The following is an 18,439-nucleotide window of genomic DNA, read 5'->3' as shown; positions in this document are numbered from 1 at the left end:
TATATATCTTGAGCCAAGGAATTAAAATGAGGTAATATATCACAATACGTATATCTTTTTAAATTTATTTTATTCAAGTATAGTTGATTTACAATGTTGTGTTAATTTCTACTATACAGCAAAGTGATTCAGTTATACATACATATACATTCTTTTTCATATTCTTTGCCATTATGGTTTATCACAGGAATTGAATATAGTTTCCTGTGTTATACAGTAGGACCTTGTTGTTTATCCATCCTGTATATAATAGTTTGCATCTGCTAATCCCAAACTCCCACTCCACCCCTCCCCCACCCTTGGTAACCACAAGTCTGTTCTCTATGTCTGTGAGTCTGTTTCTGTTTCGTAGAAACAAAATTCATTTATGTCATAGTTTAGATTTCACATATAAGTGATATCGTATGGTATTTGTCTTTTTCTGACTTACTTCATTTAGTATGATAATCTCTAGTTCCATCCGTGTTGCTGCAAATGACATTATTTCATTCTTTTTTATGGCTGCGTAATATTCCATTGCATGCGTGGACCACATCAACATTTGCAAATGTTGATGGACATTTAGGTTGTTTACTTGTCTTGACAATTGTGAATAGTAGCACAATATGTATGTCTTATACCACAGTGTGTGTGTGTGTGTGTGTGATCAACAGATGATTGGGTTTAATTAACAAAAAGCATCAAACCTAGACTTTGTCAGTGTTCTTCTTCTCTATGTTTGTATGACTCCTGGAATAAATTATTCACAGGCTAGCAATGTCTCTTTCATAAAATGCTTTGGCATATGTCCCTTCTGATTGTTTCAAGTTTCCAATGTGCTTTTGTTGAGTTCACAGCCTCTGTGTCTGTACCCAGGGACCAGTCACCTATGAGGAGGCTCGGTGTGCCCTCCAGAGAGAGTCCCTTGAAGAAATTCACCTTGGTGCTATAACACAGACATTTATTTCTAAGGCTTCTTAGGGACTTTCTGTGTAACATGTAACAGATTTTCTGGTTTGGATATAAAGTGAATTTTTATTTAAAAAAAATTAAATGTTAGGCAAAACTCTCTGCCCACATAACGCTTACAGCCTCCGTATTTGGTCTAACAGGGTAACATATATCACACTGGTTTTTAGTGTGGACTGGCAGTCATCACATTGCAAGTAGAGGATATGGTTTCCTTCATAAAGCAAGCATTGTCTTCCAGAGTCAACACGAAGGCAGTGGCCACAGTCCACATTCCTTTGCCTCTGAGTTGCTGGCTTCCTTCACCACCGTGATGTAGCAGACCACTTCTCCAGGGCCCGACCCCATCATAATGTTTATGCTATTGTTTCTTTATCCTTAAGTGCAGGTTTGTGAATTTTGTTTTGTATCCTCTAAGTACAATCATGTTTGCATACATTGAAATGCTGAAATGTCCTGGCCGGACTTCCTCCTCTGTAAGTGAAGAATAATTTGGACAAATGTTTCCAAGTCATGCCCTCACTGCAATGTGCCGGGCACTGGGCAAGACGCTGAAGATTCAAAGACAAAAGTCGTTGCACCTGTTATCAAGAAACGTCCTCCTACGAGAGTCAGACCCATAAAGACAGAACATTATATGCAAAATAGTGAATACCATGATAGAAGTTTCCAGATGAAATTATGGGAATACAAGATAGACATCTCAGAAGAATCAGTCAGAGAAGGCTTCATGGAAGAGATAATGCCTGTGTAGTGTATGAAAGAATGAATAAAGTTAAACCAGAGAAAGGAGGAGGAAGGACATTTCCATCAGAGGGAGCAGAAGTTAGGGGATGGAATTCCAAGCAGTCTGTTGATGCTGGGACATGAAGGGAGTTGCCAGGAGAAATGGGAGAGAGAGTTAGTTGGGAGCCAGATCTTGGAGCAATTGGCTGCCTGGGCTACTGGGCCAGGAGCCTCTGAAAAGATTAACCACGAGGATGGCAGTGTCCCCTTCTTGGGTGAGCGAGAAGAGTCTCCTTCTATTCAGTTTAGATGCCCCAGAGCCCAGTCCAGACGTGGCAAAAGCCAGAGTCAGCTTCACTTCCCACCGCCTCACCCCCAGCATGCCCGCCACTTTGGCAGCCCTGAGCCAGGGCGGTCTCCACTAAACAGCCCCCTGGTTCCTGCCCAGAGGAAAACCAGAGTCTGCCCAGGAGGGTGGATCCAGAGGGGAGTGTTCCCAGCCAAGGTAGCCCAGGCTACGTTCTCCTAAACCTCCAGGCTCTGCATTAAGAACTGCTCCCCCGTGGGGCTCCTGGCACAGTGGGAGTGGGTAGCAACGTCTGGGCAAGTGAGGGTCTGCAGTGCCATTCCAGCCACAGGAATTCAGAAGGATGCCCTACACTGCTGGGCATTTCTTCTTGTCAGGAACCAGGAGAGATTTAGTTTAAACCATCTGAACATGCCTCTCCTTAGGCGGATCAAGAATTTCCACACTACGTACCCTCAGCTGACCTCACATAGGAATCTGGGACTTTGGAGTCTATCCTAGACTTGGTCGCTAACTCTCTGCTGAGATCTTGGACAGATCCTTTATTACATCTTTTAGCTGCGTTTAACACAGAGAAATAAAGGCTGAATTTCCCGCACCCCGCCCCCAGTTGCTCTTATTGTCATCAGTGAAACTGTGGCCTTCACCCTGGGGTCAACAAGGCCCACTGGTCCCCACATCTGCAGTTCTCTGCTTCCAGCCCACGAAGAGTGAGGATATCACACCTGCAGAGGGGGAATGACACAGGGAACCGTGTATGGTTTGGGGCAATAGAGAGTAGCGTTTCCAAGGCTACCATCTGAAGTAGCGGTAGCTGCAGGCTCTGCTATATGTACACGTCCTGATGTAGCTGGATGTCACAATGGCCCACGTGCACCAGTACCTTCCCCACAAGAGAGCTGGCACAGGTGGTATAAGTAAAGTCAGTCACCCAGCTTTAAGTCCCCAAGTGGCAGAACCAGGACTTGAACTCTAGCATCTATGTGTTTCATGGCAAAACTGCTGCCTTTCTAGTAAGAAAGTAGAATGATAGTTTTTTTTTTTAAATTTTTGTATTGAAGTATAGTTGATTTACAATGTTGTGTTACTTTCAGGTGTACAGCAAAGTGATTCATATATATATGTATATGCACACATATATATTCTTTTCCAGATTCTTGTTTATAGATTATTACAAGATATTGAATATAGCTCCCTGTGATACACAGTAGGTCCTTGTTGTTTATCTATTTTATATACAATAGTGTGGATCTGTTAATCCCAAACTTCTAATTTATCCCTCCCCCCCTTCCCCTTTGGTAACCATAAGTTTGTTTTCTATGTCTGGGAATCTGTTTTGTAAATAAGTTCATTTGTACCATTTTTTTTAGATTCCACAAATAAGTGACATCCTGTGATATTTGTCTTTCTGTTTGACTTACTTCACTTACTATGATGATCTCTAGGTCCATCCATGGTGCTGCAAATTGCACTATTTCATAGAATGATGATATTGGTAGGAATTGGGTCATGTCTTTCCTTCCTTGACGGGGGAGTCAGCGTCTCTCACTGGGTCCTTAACGTACTTCGCCAAAAGTAATATCAGTTCCTGGTATGGTTTAACCGGAGGATTAAGTAAGACGATCCACGTAAAGGGTTTAGCCCAGAGCCCGCGACAGCAAGTACCCAGTTAGTATTCACTGTCATATTTATTGAGCACCTGCTGGGCGTCCATCATTGTTCCTCATACTGGAACCACTTAGAGCAGCATGGCATCTGGCTGTCTTCTCTCACCCTGGTCCTCCCAACACTACTTGATTTCCCCGGCTTGTGCATCCTGGTTCAGTGGCCGTTTGCCTTTCTTGCCTCCACTCACTCCATCACTTACTCATCTATTGATTGCTTCAGGACACTTACTGAGCCTGTTCTGTCTTCCTGGCTGTGTGCCAGGTGCTGGACCTTCATCGTGGAGACCTGGCCTTCTTCCTAGGGGGGTGCTCACAGGCTGATGGGCAAGGCCGGCTACAGCTCCAGTGAGGCGTGCTGACATGGAGGGATGTGCAAGGCCCGTGAGAGCCCAGGGAACAACCCATGGGTTTCGGGAAGACGGTCAGGATAGAAGCCAACCTCCCATCAGCAACCCCTCCGGGCAGCTGTGAGCCCCTTGGCAAATCATGGCTGAGCAGATTCTCAAACTCAGAAGCCAAATCCGGGACACACAGGCTTCCATGAGGAGACCTGGCCTGGTCAGTGGTCGCTAAGAAGGAGAAACAAAAGTTACTTCTTCATTTCAGAAGCAGAATCTAAGATTTCCCTGGTACTCTTATTACCTACTTTTGTAAGACAGTTGAGCAGTCAGAAAAACCATTTATTTATAAAACTGCCTTAAAACCTGGAGCTCCCCCATCCTTCTGAGGAACTCAGCCTTTGTCTCAACCCTCAGAAAGTCAGGTGAAGTGTCGATTCAATAGAGTTAATGAACTTCAGTAACTATGCCCAGTATCTGCAGAAGAGGTGAGACGTTTTATGTTGACAAATATTAACGCAAGGCCTTCTAAATCAGTAGAAGAATTTTAAGAATCAATGTGTCCTGCTTTGGAAAGGAGGAATGGAGATTTTAAATACTCCAGACATCTGAAATTTCAATAAGCTTTGTCTTTCATGAAACGAAATTAAGCAACACAGAAGGTAAGCAATTATAATCACCTAGCTTCGCCAGAACAAGTTCATTTATTCCCAGGAAATTCCGAATCACTCTCAGGGCAGCCTGCCCTCAGGGAATGTGCAAAGCCCGCCAAGGCGGCTCCCCTGTTTGGAGGAAGGAGCCTGCGAAGCACCGCAGCAGCCCAGCTCCAGAGCTTGTGAACACAGATGATGATGCTGGTGCGCCGGGCAGCACTCTGCTGGGGACTTTGGTGACCTGATGCTTTCGAAGTGACCGCAGAACAGCCGTTGTCATTTGATTTGAGTTGTCAAACTGCCTGCGTTCCCTCGGGCACATCCCAGCACATCAAGGCCGGAGGTGCACGGTGCTTGGAGGCCAATGGCTGGTTCGCTGGTCCCCGAGGAGCAGAGGCTGGAGGTGGCCGAGCAGAGATGATGCCATGACCAGGTGTGGCCTCACTTCCTCTGGAGGCCGCCTCGGTGACCTCTGGGAGGCCAGGGCTTACTGACCGAGTGTCCCTGGGGTAGTTATCTGGGCTGGCGCTGGGGCTGGGAACGGACCTGCCGAGTGAGTGGCTGTTAGGCGTCCTGGAAACCGGTAGTGTGTTTCACAAAACGTGCCCCCCGTCTCCTGGAGAGGGAGTCATTTCCTAACGTGGATGTGACGGTGCCCCTCAGTCAGTGCATTCTGGTGAGGGAACGAGAGAGGGGAGAAGGGGGTGGGATTTCAGGAACGTGTCCTTTACCATGTTTGCTGGACACAGCAGTAGGCCCTGCCATCCCTGGTATTCCTTGAAGAGGGCACAGGAAGGCCAGGTGCCCTTGAAGAGGCATCGGCGCAAGTCCAAGTCAATGAGACCTGCCCGTGGCGCCTCATCAGCTCCCCCCAGATCCCCTTCATCCGTTATTCACTGTTCATTCCACAAGCATCTATAAGACACCACTCTTGTGCCAGGTCTCCGACACCCTTAAGGAGATCACTGCCTGGTAGGGGAGAAAGAAAACAAATGTGCCGGGAGAGAAACCTGTCCGGGTACAGAGACGCACATAATGCTAGCTAACATCACTGAGCACTTCCTGTGTGCCAGGTATGCAGCTGTGCTCTTTGCCGGGAGTCTTTTTTTAATACAACAACCTTACAGGACTCCTGTTAGTCCTGTTTTGCAGATGGGGAAACTGAGGCACAGGGAGGTAACTTCCCAAAGTCACAGAGCTGGTGAGTGGCAGAGAAGGGATTTAAAGCCACGGTCTGACTCCAGGTACAAAGGATGGAGGAGTTGTTGGACGGCGGGTGTGGAAGGTATAAGTCTTCAAGGAGGAACTGGCCCTTGAATTGATTCTGAAAGATGAGCAGATGGTCCCAGACAGACAAGACAGAGGGTCAGCCATGAGCAGTGTCAGAGAAGGATGCAGAAATCTGGGGGTGCTGGGGGAACACGAGACAGTTCCACATGGCTGGAATGTAACTTTTAAGTTTGTTTAAGGAGTTTGGGTCCAAAACGTACAGCTTAGCTGAGTGGTATAGTTCTAGAGAAAGTTTTCTCCTGGAAAGAGCATGGCATGGTCCAGGGAAGCATCTCATGCTGAGTCCTGGCCTAAGAGGTCAGACAAACAAGAGGATGTGTCAGAGGACAGCCACTTGCTAGCTTTGTGACCCTGGGAAAGTTACTTGACCTTTCTGAGCCTGTGTCCTTATCTGGGAAATGGGATGTAACACCACCCTCGCTGGATTCCAGTGAGATAAATTCACGTGGAGCTCCCTCCTCTCTGCCAGGTGCACTCTCGTAAGGGTCTCTGGTCCTTTCTCCTGGGTAGAGTCCAGGCTTTTAGGTCTCTGGTCCTACCTCTTGGGTGGAATCAAGTCATTCACTAGATTCCGCTGTATTCAGAGTTATAAGGAGAGCTCTCGTGGGTCAGCACACCCAGGAGTCTCATCCTTCTTTAATTCTCGACTTTCATTTCATCAGAGTGAAAGCCCTTTCTAACTCAGGGTTTGAACTTGCCATCTTTTCCAGTTTCTCATATGCAACTCTTATATGTGAATGTTTACTGTATGCAGAAACTGTTTTCTTTAACTAGGTTTAAAGAATAAGACTTTAAAATTGAAAACGAATTGACATCTGTTCCATTTCCTATCCCATAGAAAGAATGAGGGTTGGTAATGCAGAAACCCTGTCGGTAAGCATTTAAAGGAAACCTCTGGCTTGGCCATGAATGGAATGCGCCGTTTTCATTCATCTCCCATCAACAGTAGAGTGGACAATCCTTGCCCACCGGATACTGTAGGGACAGCACTTCTTTATACCTTGAAGGTTTGGGGTAGTTTGGCTTTGCTTTTAAATTTTAAGTCAATCATCTAACCAAGAGACTTTTGGGGTGGCATCTACTATGTTCCAGGCTCAAAAGGGCCAGGGCCAGGGTGTTTATAAGAATGGATAAGGCACATTCCCTTTTGCGGGGAGTTGAAGACACTGTTATAAGTCGGTCTGCTTCCAGTTCACATCCTTGTTGGTCTCAGCAGATGACTTAACTTGGACTTATTTACATTTTCTAGTGCCCTCGTCAAGTGCTCTGCTTCTGACTTTGGCACTCTAGGCCCTCCGTGACGGGGCCCCTGCTGCTTCCCGGCCTCGTCCCACATCCCTTCCCCATCTCACATATCATCCTGTAGCCACGCAAACCGCCTGCATTTCCCCGAACTCGTCATGCCGTGTTGCTTCCATGCCTTGGAACAGTATGGCTCACTGCCTGCAACACTGTTCGTACCCTTCCCTTCCATCCAGTTTTCCCAGGCTAGCTTCTCCTCATCCTGCAGGACTCATCGGCCATCACCTTCGCTGAGAATCTCTCTCCGACTCTCAGCGGGAGCAGCTGCCCCTCCCCTGTGCCCCTGGTTCTTTGCACACAGGATCTCCTGCTTACTTCTTGGTAGGTCCTGCATAAGAATTGTCACTCCATGCATCTGTCTCCTGTGCTAGTCTCAGAGCAACATAAGGTCAGATTATCTCGTACTTCTAGGGCCTCACAAGGTCTAGATCACGATAAGCACCCAGTAAATGCCTCTTGAATGGATAGTTGCTGGATGGGAGCTTGGTAAATGGAAGACTAGGTTTTGAATGACATACACACACCAAAAGTAATAGAACTCGGATGAATTCACCTGCCCTACAGTATTTAAAAAAAAAAAATGTGTGATTCATTTTCAAAGTCACTACCTAGAACTTCACCATGAAATCTAAAGGGAAGTAGAGTTGAATGCATCAAGGAAATGAAAGAAACATGGCATGGGGCCTCCAGATTGCTCTAGTGTGCAAAATTCCCACTTAAAATACTCAGACTTCCCAATGTCAAATTTTTATTCTAATACCACTACTTCTACTTGCTCTGAATCAGCATTTAATTTTTACTCTAAGTGCCATTATGCCCTTCTCATTGTTTTGGAAATGTGTTCTTTCAGATCTCGAGGACATCTTTTTTTTTTTTTTTTTTTTTGCGGTATGCGGGCCTCTCACTGTTGTGGCCTCTCCCGTTGCGGAGTACAGGCTCCGGACGCACAGGCTCAGCAGCCATGGCTCACAGGCCCAGCCGCTCTGCGGTACGTGGGATCCTCCCGGACCGGGGCACGAACCCGCGTCCCCTGCATCGGAAGGCGGACTCGCAACCACTGCGCCACCAGGGAAGCCCGACACATTTCTTAATGGGAGATTATTTTTGCCTATTTTCTTTGGCCAGCTTTTCCTGATGCTTGGATACACAAACTTTTTTTAAGCATTATGTTTAACGCAACTTTAAAACATCTTTATTATCCTGTATCCCCGCCAAAAGATATTTTCTTTGTGTTTCCTCTTACTCTTTCTCCATCTAATATGCATAATTTCTGCATAAATGTAATCAGTATACATACAATTTCTTAATGTTATTTGGTAAACACTTTTGCGTGTTTCTACATAGTTATCATATCAGGCATTTATCATTTATCACCCTGCAAATATTCCAGGGTGGGGCTAACCAAAACGTTTCTCTAAATGTCGAGCGCTGAAGTCCTATTCAAGTTGTTGCTGTCATTAATACCATTCCTCTAAGTACCCTTGCCGTGTCCTGCTCTCAGTGGTGTTCTCTGCAGAGGCGGAGCTGTGGAGGCCATGTGGGTAAGAAAAGCTAACGTGCTTCAGATTCAGAGAAATGTGGGTTCAGATGCTAACCCCCTACGACCCATAACAGCCTTGAACCAGTCGTTTAAATTCTCTGAACCCCACTTTCTTCATCTGAATATCAGGAAGAATAATGTCTCACAGGTTGGCACACATTACATTTTATAAGATTAGATGAGTTACAAGGTGAAAGAGCCCGGCACACAGGAGGAAAGTAATAAACACTAGTCCCCTCCTGTGCTGTCTAGAGCAGTGGATCAGGGCTCCAATTGCACGTTTGCCACTTTCTCCTTCTATGATATTGATTAATAACTGCCTTAATTTCTTGGAGCCCCAGTTTTCCAACGCATGAGTGATTACGTACATTGTGAATCACAAGAACTGAATCGCAGTCGAGGGTTAAAACGATCATGCGTGCGAAGAGCACATGTAACTTGAAATGACTCCACCAGGAAGCCAAGTAAGTCTCATTCCGTTATCACTCCTGTACATCGGTCATGGCCTTGAATCCTACACTGAGATTCTGAAGCCAGATGATAGATCAGAAAAGAGGAGAAGTGATAAATGAATGACATGTGCCAAGGAGGGTGGCAGGAGGGAGTCTGAGGCATGTGCCGTGTATTTGGAGCCCCTTTTCCAATACAAAGTATAATCCTTGTCACTGGGTGTTTTCAATACGATTTATAACCTTTTGTTGTGATTGTTAGATAAATCTACCCCTTCAAACAAGCAGTGTCCTCAACTGGGAGTGAAAGCCCTGAGTTTTCACGGGAATGTTTTTTGATCCTGTACCTTTAATTTCCCAACCGAATGGAAATTTTTGTTGTTGTGATTGTTACATTCTAAAGAACATTGGTCCTTGCATGTAGCTTCTACAGGTAGCAAAAGAGTATTGTCCAATGTCTGGAAGAACTGAGCAATTAGCTTTGGAAAATGACCCTCAACAGAATGACATGACATGACCTCTTGGAGTGGCCGTGGCTGGAGTGAGCGTTTGGAATCCTGCCAAGGTGTTTTTTGTTTGTTTTTTATTTTTATGAGGCTTGACTGCCAGCAGGATATTTTCCTTGGTTTTATGACACGAGAAAGGATTACAGTCCAATCCCTTTTCCTATCTAAATGCCAAGCCAAACCCGAGGATGGAACAGGATCCTCGCTCAGAGATTGAGATGAACCAGCGCTACTGGTAGTCACCGTAATTATGGGCTGGCACCTGAGCAGACCGCTGACGGTTCACGCAGGCAGACCAGCAGCACACTCTTACTAAACACTGAAGTTGGCGGCGGGGAAAGAACCATCCCAGCAAACCTCTGGGGCTTTCCACAGGGCCTTCATGGTATGAACCCTCAAAAGGCCCACAGCCTAAAACGTGCTATTTACTCTGTGGTCCTTGGATCACTGCAGATTTGCAAACTGTTTGGTACCAGTTTGTGATAAGTCCAGAAAACGAGAATTAAAAACTTTAAAACTACTATAACAGTCGGACATTGCCAGGACATCCAAGTTCATGCAGTGGACTCAACCCACTGACCGGGCTATAGAGCAGTTCAGGTGTGATTCAACTCCCGTGCTGCGTGGCCACTAGTCAAGTGTTGGGAGCACACGTGACCCATCGCTGGACAAGCGCTGGCTTAGAACACTCATGATGAATCGTATTCAGAGACCGTTCAGAACCACCATGACCATCATAACACCATTAGCTAGCCAGGAACTTCTCTGTTTCTCAATAAAAGGATGAGACAGGAATTATTATCCACATTTTACAGATAAAAATCGGTCAGTGCCTGAGGTTGCGAAGCTGGTCCTGGCAGCAGTGCTTCCAGGGCTCAGGCCTGCCTGTTCCCCAAGCCCCCTGCACACCCAGTCTTGGTGAGGACAGGCTCCTTGGCCTGGGCCTGCAGGAGAGCTGGTGCTTTAAGAGTGAGGGATTTGGCCTCCGAAACAAAGCTGTCCCACCTCATGCTGACTTTTCCACTCCTCCTGCCGTTGGAGAAAGGCTCCATCTGAGTGAAGGCAAAGAAAGGCCTTCTGAGCCATGAGAACAGTGCACACATAGAATGAGCAAAACCTGGAACACCCAAAGGGAACTTTTCATTGCATTTGGAGATGGAAAAGCAGTACACGTGACCACATGATAAGGGAATTAAAGCAGTTAACTCTTAAAGAAGTAAAAAAACCGTAACATAGAGACAGTCCAGTGTCCAGAAAACAAGTGATTTCTAAAGTCAAGCCAAAAGAAACGGCTATCAGAACATTAAAAGAAAAAACTATACACACACACACACACACAAACAGTATTTTTAAAGAGCAGTCCTAACTGAAAACAATTTCAGAGCCACCCATGTTTCTAAAATTCTTGGCCTTAAAGGTACAAATAGGGCTAGGATTAGAGAAAGTAATTTCCCAGTCTCGGCACTAGAGAAAGAGAAAGAAATTGTTGTTTAACAAGACACTGAAAATCAGGGGAGATGGGAAGGTGGGAAATGGCAGTCTGGGGGGGAAATGGCTGAGGGATTGCAAAATGAAGTGCAGGACGGAGCCCAGAATTAATGGTCCTGAGAAACAGCCTTCCTAATTGTCTAGAATGGGTAAAAAATGTATGTCAGGAAAATTCGGGGCAGGGGGCAAGGGGAGAGCTGTTTGAATTTATTTTAATTTAAGAGCACAGGCAGGGAAGTAGCCTGAAACGTGAAAAGGGGCTAGTAGGTTTCACCGTGTAGCGATGGGGCTCGAGAGCTTTCTCTGTGCCCGGTCTCTGTTGTTCTCTAACTTTGCCTGGGCACCACCTCAGTGCCCACAGAAAACTCACATTCCTTAGAGATAGCAACTGTTATTAGATGGCATGACCTCATCATTTGTCCCCAGCAGAGTTCAAGGAGCAGAGTAGGTAGAAAAGAAACAAACTTGTGAAAGGGGGGAAGACAGATGAGGTTAAACTCTTCTGTCCTGATCTTCATAAATCCGCTTGGGAGCGGCTGGAAATGTGAACCATAATTAAGAGAAAACAAATAAATTTTAAAGTATCCACCATGCCCCTCCCAAAGAAGAGAGGGCAGTGAACTGAGATTGTTGAGTACCTACTATGGGCAAGACACAAACTTGGCTTTATTTAATCCTCACAACTGGTTTGGGAGGTAGGTGTTCATGGCCTCATTTTATAGAAGGAACAGATTCATTGCAGTTCCGGGGCTCATCTAAGGTCATTCAGTGGGTAAATCGCCAGGCTGGATGGGATCCCATGTTGACCTGGTGCCCTGCCCACAGTCATGCTGCAGAAATGTCACCTCCTAACAAGAGCTGGGTTGAAGATTAGGTCAGTCATTTCCACTGAGATGACCAGGCTGTTTTGCCAAATTGTCAACAGAAGATTATCAACAGACAATTGTCAACAGATGCCATGGATGGAGAGCACAGGACACTTAAGCACAGGGAGGCCATTGGCCTGCAAGGCCTTATGGGATCTGACCTCCTCAGCTTCATCTCATCGCAAGCTCCAGTGCCCTGGCCTGATTTTTGCTTTCCAACCTATTAACTTCCTCTCCAGGGCCCCTCTACTTGCTCTATCATATCATTTATCTAGCTACAGAATCTTGGGCAATTTTCTATCCTTTCTGTGCCTCAATTTCATCAACAAAATGGTGATAATAATAGTCCCTTACCTCAATGGGTCATTGAGAGGATTAAATAAAATGGTACTGGTGGTTACAATAAAGCCTGGAATGTAGTAAGTCCTCAGTAAATAACATCATCATCGTCGTTGTTGTCATCATTCCCACTGCCTGGGGTACTCTGCTACAAGGCTGTCTTACCTGATCAGCCAGTTTAAAGTGGGCTCCCCACCTCAGTTACTTTCTGTTGCCTCCTTACCTGGCTTATTTTCCTTGTAGCATTTTTCATCAGTTGAGTCGTCCTACCTCATCTTCAGGTTTATCCTTTGGTTGTTTCCCTGTCTCATGCCTGTCAATGGAATGCAGGTGTTTTGAAAGCGGGAATCTTGTTTCTTCTTGCCTGAATAGAGAACCAATAATTTTAAGCCTACTCAACTTGAGATGTGCTCCTTGATAAGCTGGAAATTTTAAAGAGCAAACCATTTATAAAATCCCAATTCCAAGTGTTGCCTTGGAATAGGGAGGACACTTACGTGAAGGCTATTAACCATCCTTGACACCATAGACTGAGCGCCTGTAGCACTTTCCTCTAAGGGTTTGATGTTCTTATTCGCAGTTATAAACAACCCTGTCGATGAGGGGAGGGGAGGGATGTCATTAACTTTATTTGATAAATGGTCCTCATCTATAAAACAAGGGAGATAAGCATGACTTCTAAGGACTTCTAGTCAAGTATTCTAAAAAGAAGGAATACAAAATAGAAATATTAACAAATACCACAAATAAAGTATTAATAAATCCCATGCTAGAAATGAGGAAACTAAACCCAAGAGGTTCAATCAAGGCTGACCCAAATTCAAGGCTACCTGCCTATTAATATAGGATAGTTTCTGGCTTTCTTTTTGTCTCCATTTGAAGGACTCGTTCACATCCATTCAATTCACAAATGTTTACTGAGCACCTACTGTATACCTGGGTCTAATCTGGTCCCATTCAATCTATAAACCTTTACTGAGCACTTACTGTATGCTTGGGTCTATTCTGGTCCCATTCAGTCTACAAATGTTTACTGAGCCCCTATTGTATGCCTGGGTCTACTCTGGTCTCTAGCCAGCAGATTCCCTATTTGACACTAAATTTTTCTGTGCATGAGAATCTCATATATGTTTCTCCTGGTTTCTTTAAAACTTTTCCTAGGCCAATCATAATATAAGACTGGAGGTCTGCCTGAGAAGGCAGCTAATTTTTCCCTCCTTTCTTGCCTGTTTCCCAAGCTTTGTGAAACAAGGTAGGGATGAAGTGATGCCTTTTCAGTTCAATACTGCCATAGATCATCATGGAGACTTTTGACACAAGAGCAGAGCTGAACTCCAGAAACTTCACAATGTGGCTTTTATAGAAAAAGTATCTGTAGTCTTAGGAATTGATCAAAGAAGCTGTTTTCCTTCCTTCCTTTGTCAATGTCCCTCTTGGGTTCTGCCTATGCTTTACCTACAGAAGGCATTTGTGGTCATCTATTCATATTCTTGAAACGTTTTACCATGAGGGGGAAACTTAAGTGGAAAAATCAAAGTTTTTTATGTTAATTAACAGAATTTACAAGCATATGCAAAATGGTGGCAACCCTACAATTTACCCATAACTTCTGAGCTTTGGGACTCTTGGTATCTCACTCACAGATGGGAGGTGGGAAGGACAAGTGCTTGCTTTGGAGAGATGTGGACCGTATAGTCTTACCATTGAACAGGGGCCATGCCCTGGCAGTGGGTCTTGGCCTTTGTCAATTCCCTCAACACCAGTTGTGTTGCATTGGTTAGCACTAGCTTGCAAAGCAGAAACAGTTCCCCTTTTGTAAAATGGGGTGGGTGTTGTGATAACACCTTCAAAGTTTAAAGAATGTGTGAGGCCACTTATACTAAAATGCTTTGTAAGCTGTAAGGGTCTTTTGCAAAACAGGTATCCCTCACTCACTATTCAAACCTTCAATGTCCAAACTCTTGTATTCCTAATTCAGGATTAAATGAGTTTTGAAAAAAAAAAAGGTTAAATAAATTTTTCCTTATCCAGTTCAAGCTACTTGCTATCCAAAACTCAGGAACCAAATTGATTCATGTAGTTCAGTATCCCCATTATTCCAACTCATTCTCTGAATTCTCACTCTCCAAATTTGGAAACCAGGTAGGTTTGGATGGCAAGGAATAATTAAACAAACGGCCACCATTATTCTCACTATCGAGTACAGTCTTAATTTACACAGAAGAAAGTAATTTGGGATTGAATTGTATGAAATTGCTCTTTTTGCAGGTCAAACCCTGTTAAATATTGCCTATTTCATATGGTTCATTCTAATATTTAGGGACAGGGACCCCCATATCCAAGATAGACAATCACTTGACTTCATGATTTTTCCATTTTCCACCATCATCATCCAATTCCTATTTACTGTCATAATAGCAAACATGAGAGCCATTTATTGCCTGGTGACGTTGTGCCAGGCACTGCAAGTCATTTAATTAACCCTCATTACCTCATTAAAAACAATTATATTTTGAATAGATAACTTATTCATATATTGCAAAATTCAAAAACTGTAAAAATCTTTAAAATATATACCTTTTACACCTAGTTTCAACCTCTTAGTTCTCCTTCGTACAGGCAGCCAGGTTTGCCAGTTTCTTGCATTTTATTCCTGTGATATTCTATAAGCATGTACTGCTTTAAACACACACACACACACATACACGTGTGTGCAAATGCTAATATACTATTCATACGGTTCACAGTGTTGAGCAGTGACACTCTTTAGAAAAACAGCAGAGATATATGCTAAAGAGGTATATCACTCTTTAGAGATATATCATAATTTATTTTATAAGTGCTTTATTGATGGACATTTAGGTTGTTTCTAATCCTTTTCTATCATTAACAATGATGTGCAAGTATCTTCTCGTATTTGATTTTATACAGCAGCACCTAAAAGACTAAATTCGTAGGAGAAATTCCTGGAAGTAAAATTGCCAGGTCCAAAGACACATACATTGTAATTTTGATAGATATTGTCAAGCTGTTCAACATAGAGGTTGTACCAAGTTTCCTTTTCCCCAGCAGCACATAAAATGAATATTTTCCACACTTTTCAACAACTGAAGATTATCAAGTTTTTCTATTTTCCAATATTATAGGTGAAAAATGGCATCTCATTTTCATTGTAATATGCCTTTCTCTTATTACAAAAGAGATTTATTATCTTCTCATGCTTAAGAGTCATTTGTATTTCCTTTCTTGTGAATTATTTGTTCATATAATTTACCCATTTTTCTTTTGGCTTGTTCTTTTCTTATATTTGAAAGAAGCACACACTCTGTTGTGATATATAGTTTGTGGGGTTTTTTAACTTTCTATACGTTGGTTTATCCTTGATTTGGTTGTGTTTTTTATGTTTTTTTTGTTTGGGGGGTTTTTGTGTGTGTGTGTGTGTGTGTGTATGTGTTAGGTGGAGCAGTATTTCCCCTAAGTCTCCAGTTTTGTGTTTTGTATTTAGTATTAGCCCTCTTTGAGCTAATAATAATAAAATATATTTTTCTATGCTCTCTAATGCCACTTTTAAAAGTTGGGGAACTTTTTATGTTTAAATAATTGATCCACATGGAATTTGGGGGGTAAAAATGTGAAGCCCCCATTTAATTACTCAGTTGTCCAAACACACTTCGTTGATTAATGCATATTGTCCCCACCAATTTGAAACACCAGTTTAGCATATTCTGCTCTGCCGTACCTATTTGAGTCCATTTCTGGACTGTTAACTTGTCTTTATATTCTTTATCCAACACCACACTTTAAAAATTACTTTTGCTTTACAGTATACTTTAGCACCTAGTAGAATTAAGATAGTATCATCATTCTTCTTTATAGAATTCTTAAATCTTTATTTTTTCATATAAACTTTAGAATTAGATTATCTAATTTAAAAATAAATTTACTAGTATTCTATTGGAATCCTATTAAATTTACTAATTAACAATAGGGGAATTACTATCATTATGATCTTTGGTCTTTCTATCCATAATTTTGGACAGCCTTTCCAATATTAAGGTCCTTTTTGTGCCCCTTGGTAATGTTTTGAGGTTTTTCTTTGTGTGTATATATTGTATGTCCATATGTATGTGCATTTTGTATACAGATACAGATATGTATCTTCCATTTCTTGATAACTTTGCACCTACATCATCTGTATTTTGTTCATTATCACAAATATGATCTTTTATTCATTTTATAGTTTAATTGGTTTACTTGTATTTATAAAAGTTATTGATTTCTTTATATTACTTTTATTCCCAGGCATCATATATAATCTTCTTAATATTTATAACAGCTTTTTTTTTTTTTTAGTGTATCCTCTTTGGCGTTCCAGCTAAGTTACATCATTTGTAAATGATGACTATTTTACGAAGTCTTTTCCAATTTTTATGTTTTCTTTCTTTCTTTTCTCTAATTATATTGGCTAGTACCATCAGAAAAGTGTTAAATAATAGTGAGGATAATTAACATCCTTATCTTGTGTCTGACTTTAATGGGAATGCGTTTAGATATTTTCATTAAGCAGGATGATGGCTTATGATTTGAGATAGATATATTTCTCATATTAAGGTAATATCTCTCTATTCTTATTTTATTAAGAGCTATTAAAAGAAAAAATGGATATTGAATTTTATCCAATGTATTTATAGTGTCCAAGCAGTTGGTATTATTTTTCTCTTTTTATTATTATGATTAGGTATATTAATAAAAATAATTGGTGCTTATTTGGTGCAATTACTGTCCAAAGCAGTATTCCAAGTTCTTTACATGTATCAACTCATTTCACCCTTACCCAATCTAGAACTCAGTATTATTAGTATTTTCACTCTAAAGTTAAAAAAACTCACATTCACAGAGGTTAAGTAACTTGAACAAGATGAGACAACCAGTAAGTGGCAGAGCTGAGAGTGGACTCATGTCGATTCCTTGTGTGTAAACACTATGCAAAGTTTTATTTTGATAGGTTTCTTACTAAATCATCATTTCATTCTTGGGACAAATCCCACTTGTTCAATATGTATCCTCCTTTTATTGGGTCACAGATTCCATTTGCTAATATTTATTTACAATTTCTGCATCAGTCTTAAAAAAATTCAGTTAAAATTCTCTTTTATATGATGTTTTTGGCTGTGCTGAGTTTTATTGGTATCCTGGCCTCATGAATGTTCTGCAAATATTTCTCTTTGTTTTCTTCTTCCAGGATAATTTAAATGGCATTGAAGTTACTTGCCTTTTAAAGGTATTGCAGAAGTCCCCTATGAAACTACCTTGGCCTAATTCCCCTATGAAACCGTCTGGGCTTGGGGTGTTTTTTTGTTTTTGTTTTGGAGCAGGGCTTTCTGATACGTTTTAAATTTGTTCTAGATAATTGGTCTATTTAGTTGGTCCTGACTTCAATACAGTTTAACATATGGGAATAATATACATTGAATGAATAAAACTTATGAATGTAAAATTACAATCACAGTAAGGTCTAGAAAAGAAAAAAGGAGCACATGTCACAAGAGAGAAAGTAAAAGTCATAAGGGATGGAGATGGAAGGTGGGTAGAGGGGAAACTCTCCCAAAATGAATAAAGACCCTGTGTGGGCAGGGAGCTTTTATATATTCAAGGGACTAAAAGAAGTTTAATGTAGCTGGAACCCAAACAGCAAGAGGGGGAGCATGGTTCAAACTGAGGCTGGAGACACGAGCTGGGCCCCTAGATAGTTAAAAACTTTACCCTAAATCATTGCACATCTGTTGAAGGTGAAGAACATAGAGAAGTGTGTGTATCTGAAAGATTTGAGGATAGAAAAATTAGTACATTTTGGTGATTAGGTAGGATAAGAAGTGTGAGGAAGAAGGAGGTATCAACTATCTGTCTAGTTTTCAGAACAGGCTGGTTGCTGGTTCCCTTCACTGAGTAGGGATTGGAAGAAGATTTTGTGGAGGGTAGGTGTGGAGGGTTTGGGTGTGGGGAGACACTGAGCTGTTTTT

At 42.4% G+C, this 18,439-nt stretch overlaps 1 protein-coding gene across 9 annotated transcripts in view; it reads left to right on the top strand.

Annotated features, from left to right (window-relative positions):
* Nucleotides 1-18,439, top strand: part of LDB2 (LIM domain binding 2) — a 378,334-nt gene that overhangs the window by 307,070 nt on the left and 52,825 nt on the right. The gene's annotated exons all lie outside the window — the stretch shown is intronic.

The sequence above is a fragment of the Globicephala melas genome, chromosome 5 (genome assembly GCF_963455315.2).
Source record: "Globicephala melas chromosome 5, mGloMel1.2, whole genome shotgun sequence".
In the NCBI taxonomy this organism is placed as follows: Eukaryota; Metazoa; Chordata; class Mammalia; order Artiodactyla; family Delphinidae; genus Globicephala; species Globicephala melas.
This window is presented reverse-complemented; position numbering and strand designations above follow the sequence as displayed.